Consider the following 6,009-nt stretch of genomic DNA (forward strand, 5'->3'; position numbering starts at 1 on the left):
ATGCTGAAAAATTCACACCCTTTCATTTATCAGCACAGACAATCACATACACCACATGCTTATTATGATCTATTTATAGCAGCATTAAGTAGCTGCAGTGTGGTCAGCTGTGTGATTTCTCCTCACTTTGTAAGTACTGCAGAAGAAATTTTAAAAGTATGTTTATTATCTCACCAGTCTGTGGTCTACAGGCCTAACATTTTATTTCAAAATGCGCGTAAGTCTGATGTCTTCCCCCATTACTTTCAAAGGGTAAAGAACAAATAAAGGCATAGAATCAGCCTTTTGTTAACCTAATGCTTTGGAACAGGGTAATATATTTGTGCAGATCTAATTTCCCATAAATTCTGTTGTGTAAGCTTGACTGGGAATAGTCAGTCTTTCTTTGGTTTTAGACAAGTCTTAGCAGTAATAAAGAGAGCAGAAGTTCAGCATAATACAAACAAATCAGGTGTAACCATCAGGAGAAATAAAATTTCTTTTATTTCAACATAACATTTATGACCCACTTAGAATATTGTATATTGAGAAAGTTTTTCTCCATAGTTATACCAGTTTATCAGGCTACTGACAAAGAAATTTAAAACTGTCCCCATTAAAATGTTCTGAATCAAAGCCAATATTGTGGATCAGAGAGGACAGAAAGAGAAAAGAAAAAGTCAAGGGTCAGAGCTTTTTTGAAGTCTCACTTTCTGAACACACCTGTGGAACCAAACTTTGAGAGTTCTGGAGAAAAATCTTTTTCTTTCTGAAACAGATATCTATAACTGGACAATGTGAGAATCTCCTGCTTGGAGCTTGGAAACTTCAGTTTCCATTGGTCTTAACTGGAACCAAATGCTTAATGTCACATGTGTTTTATTTGTTTACTGTATCCATATATCTTATATGAATATTCCATGTGTTCACATAGAGACTGCCCATCATGACATAGGGCATTTGATAGCGCAGTCTAGCCTCACATTGCTTAAGTTGTTACTATGTTAAACTGATACTGTGTTTTGCTTTATGGTGTTAGCTGCTTGGATATAAATCACCATGTACTAGGAATTCAGATTAAAGAGCAAGTTGAAATTAAAAGCAGAGTTCTAGACCACTTGGATTAGTGTGATGCAAGCCAGAAGACATTCACATGTTGTGATCTGCTACTGTACAACTGTGTCAGCAAAAAAAAAAAAAAAAAAAAAAAAAAAAAAAAAAAAAAAAAAAGGACAGAAGAAATCTGTAGGACTTTTGAAAAGCCTTTAAATTTTCCATGAGATACTAAGAGGACACAGAAATTGTCCTCCTTCCCCTCTCAAAACAACACATCCAAATTCTTCAGATGAGGCTGATCCAGCCCTTCTGGTTGCAGATCTAGAGCACAGCTTTAGTTTCTGCCAATCTGTGTGGATGCAGCAGCAACAGGAGCAGGTATTACATTTCTGATTTTTAAACTGTGTCTTAACAGCTATTCTTCAAATTAAGAATCTGCCTGGAGCTCCTAGAATTTCTCAAAATGGAAGTTAAGGTGCAGTAGACACCCTTGTTTCTAAGAATTCTGTTATGAATAATATTTGGCATAGGAATGAAACTACTACTATTTTCTGCCAGGTGCAGTTCTAGTTTGTATTTAACACAAATACATTTTAAAAAAGTGGCTTAATTAAATCTTGAAAATCTCCCTGTTGAGTAGGGTATCTAGAAGGGCAATTTGCATCTAGCAGTTGTAACATCTCTCAACTCAATGTCCTTATCCCTTTTACAAAATTAGTCCATTTTTGAGGTGGTCTTTTACATGACTCATACTTCTCAATTTGTGTCCCCAAAGCCTCATTGCATATGGTCACTTTCTTCAGGTCTTTCCAATAGGCTTTGTTTTTCATAGAAGAATAGACATGGGTAAGTATGAAACACTTTTGTATTTCGAGGTATATGCCATCTACACTCACACACTTTGAGATCTGATGTATCATCAGGTTAAAAGAAACATGTTCCAGCCCCATGAGGTGTCAATGACAACCTTTGTATTACATGGAAAAAAGATCCATGGCATTTTGGTACTGCTACCAGGGATTAGTACTGCAACAAAGCCTGTCTCAAAAATTCTCCTTTCAATGGTTATTAAATATTCCTTTAAGCTCTGGAACCTAATGAATAGAAGTTGCTGCATAACATGTTTGAATGTCTCTTTCTTAATTGTATTTGGTAGACTTTACAAGTCTATTAAGAAAAGTACTAGAAAATTTGAATGGTAAGCACTGAATGTATCAGAAGTAATTGTCATTTCTTTTTCATTCTCAATATTGAATACTTACATTTGAGCACTACCTGAAGGCAAAGGTCAGAAATAGGTATAACATGAGACACCATGGCAAAAATGATAGGACTCTTTGGAAGTTCATACTTTTTCATCTAATTCAGTGCTACTGTGATTCAAGACCAGAACATACCCTAAAACCAGTTTTTTCACATTCATTCTTTAAAGTACTTTTGCTTCATTCAAATAAAGTGAGGAAACCATGACCAGTGCAAAAAATCTGCATGCTTGCCTGATACTTTTCAGTGTTAAACACTTAACTTCTAATGATCTTTAATTTCTAATGATCTTAACTTCTAATGATCTTAAGTGATATCATAATTTAAGTCATCATTTACAACAAAATCCCCCTCCCCCAAAAAAAACCAAAAATCGGCACTGCTGACAATATTAAATTCCTTCCTTAAAAACCAAAATGAAATTTAAAAAAATCAAACCTTTGCCATTTGCAGGGTATGGGAACATTTTTTCCACGACATTACTATTGGTAAATTTCAAACGTTGTTTTTAGAGCTAAAAGCATTAGGAACCAAGATCATCATACTTTGTAATATAAATTTTTAAAGGTTAATCTTCCATGATTAGTTCAGCTAAACAATGCTTAGCGCACAGTAAATTGATTCATGCAACTCACTATAAATGCCTTCAGTGTTTTGTTTTGAGCTTCCTAAATATTGATTTATTTCATTTCACAGTCATAAAGTTTGCACATACATTGGCATAGCTGAAAGATTTTACATAGTTTTTCTACTGTTATTCATCCAAAGAAATGTAAGAAGAAAGTTAAATTTGTCTGTAACAATGAATTACAATCAATTGGTGAAGATGCTTGCAAGGAAACAAAAGTGTGCTTTCTTGAGAGTCAAGTTTAATTGCAATTCATTATTTGAATTCTCCTTTTTGTGCTATTCTTTTTTGCCAACATTTCAATCAACTTCTAAAACAATACTATATATCTTATTACAAGGTAACAGGACAAAATAATGTCTCCTTTGTTAAGAAAAATCTAGGGGAAAAAAACAATTTTTTTCATTTAACAACATTTTAAACTCTCACTGTTTACAGTGTCCTATCACCTCAAAATATCTTGAGATATATTAATATATATATAGAGAGAGAGAGAAAGAAAGAGAGATAGATATATATAGATATAGATATAAATATATATAATTTGATTTCCAACTCTATCATGCTGATAATAGAGATGGCCTTCAGATGGGAGCAAATGAATTTTTCAGTTATTGAAATGCTCCTTTACATTGATATTACAGCACAGAAAGAGGTCTTATGTTTATATGAGACTATTTACTGAGTGACAGCTCATACGGAAGCCAAAACATACATAATAGACTATTAATTCCTTTCTTGTCTTTATATTCCATGAGCTTGAAAAACAAGAGAGAAGATTGCATTTGAAAAGTAGCTGCTTAAAATAAACCATTTCATTCCAATCTTTGAAGAAACAAATTCCTTATTAAAATGACTTGTGTAACTATAACCTTTTAAACTATATGGGGTTTAGATTTTTAAGAAAAGATATATATTATATATAATATCCTTCTACATAAAATTGGGAAGGAAGGAGATAATAATTTCTTTTGCTATTTCTGATACAAGATTATGTTCCTTGCTCCTGATTGTCTTGAATACCAAATGATTTCAAAGACCCTTTAAATTACTGGCAACCATACTTTAAAAAAAAAAGATTCCAATTTTTCTGATCATCTACAATGCACTTTAGTTTCTGCCTATTAACCAGCACTGGTTCAGGTTTTAAAAATGTTGTTATTTCATCATAATAGAAAAGAAGTAATCCATACTTTATTATAAATAAATGTCAACATGTTTACAAAATCTCCTTAATGTCTTTTTCTTTGGTGATTCAGGCACAAGATATATTTTGTCCATATATTTAATCTGCTCAATGGGGCTAAGCACTGAAAAAAAGATGGAGGAAAGTGGTTCCTAGTTGTTCCACCTACTGGTTGAAATGCTGTGTAAGAGAGAAGGCAGAGGTATGACTCTTTCTGTTTACCTACAACAGCCAATAAAGAATCTTCACAGGGTCTAACAAAACAAATCACTGTTATAAAAAATAACAGTGGTAGTTCAACTTTGCAACAAGGTGAAAAACAATGAAATTGAATGCAATTTCTTTAGCAAAATGCAAAATTTTTTCTTCCAAAACTATTACTCTCCCCATAGATATGAAAGAAGGTCTTGTAATTAGGGCTTTGAACAGGAAAAGTATTTGTCCACCTCTTTCAACTGCACAATGACAACCCCAAAGAGATTCAGCTGTCTCCCTTTCACCATCTCTGTCCTATGTATGACTCTTAATCATGAGGGCACTCAGATGATGAATGTATATTACAGAATAATGTTCTATACTTACACCTGTTTTTTGCTATTTTTAACAGAAAAATCTTTTTTGTGTCACTTAATTAGCTTTATTTTTAAAAGTAAGGCAATTTTATATAATTCATTATCATTGTAGATAGTTTGTTGGAGTTTTATTTCTAAATAGTTCCCAGCATTCAAGATAACAGAACAGGCTTAAAATGTCTCCCAGTAGTATTCTAAGGCTGTTTATGTGTCAGAACTACTTGCATTAATAGAAAAACAACAAAAACAACAACAACAACAACAACAAAAAAAAAAAAAAAAAAAAAAAAAGCCACTAAAAATCACAAACAAAAACCCTTCTCATCTGGAGTTCTTTCTAATCAGGAAGAAAAATGCTGAGGAAAGGAGGTGACCAGAAGAAAGCTCTTGGAGTGATTCTGATGATAGTGACCTGCACTTTAACTTTTCTAGTATACTTCCTGGACTTAGCAAGGGAGTAAAGTTTGAAAGAACTTAAGATGCCTGTGCAGCAGCAGAAATAATGAATGCAAAGCTGCTGTCATTCTTGTGTGAAACACAGGACCTACTGAGTTTACACATGAGCACTGCGCACAAGGGCAGAACACCAGGCCTTGTCTGGATTCTAGAAATCTTAATGCCTGGAGCTGCTAGATATAGGCTACTCCCACCTCTGGACAGGATTTATAAAACTAAAAAATCTGTTTCCTTTTTAAAGCTCCCAACCCATAGGATAAATAAAATATAGAATATTGAAAAATAATGAATATTGAACAGAATTCCTCAGGAGTCTCCCTTACTTGCTCTGTTTGTGATTGACACTTATAATGTAGAAGTACAACAAAACTGATCTCCTCAACAATAACCTCCACAGATGGACTTGGAGAATACAATTTGACCCGAAGTTTACATCCCAACTTTATTTCTTTCAATTTTGAAAGATGTGTCAACATTGAAATAGAATATAGGCAAATAGAAAGTAGCCAAATGACACATTGTGCCAAAATGCTCAGTCAAAAAATATTAAATGTGATTTCTCAAGTATATCTAATATTAAACTAAACTCTTTTAGTTTAGAAATCTGGCAATTATGCTCTATTATGCATTTTGTTTCATAATATAGCAAACTTAGAGCTGTTTGCAAAATTAAATGCTATTTAGTACAGTTATCTATAGAGGTAAATAATATAGGTATTTAAGACATTTGTCATGAAAATGTACATAGAACACACAGAATTGTAGAGACAGACCTGCTAATGGTAACACAGCTCCTTTTCTCAGCAGATGGATGAAGCAGATGGAAGACTTGTGTTTTCTTCACACTTTTCCTACTGATCAGTAGTTGT

Source organism: Vidua chalybeata, chromosome 1 (genome assembly GCF_026979565.1).
Source record: "Vidua chalybeata isolate OUT-0048 chromosome 1, bVidCha1 merged haplotype, whole genome shotgun sequence".
NCBI lineage: Eukaryota > Metazoa > Chordata > Aves > Passeriformes > Viduidae > Vidua > Vidua chalybeata.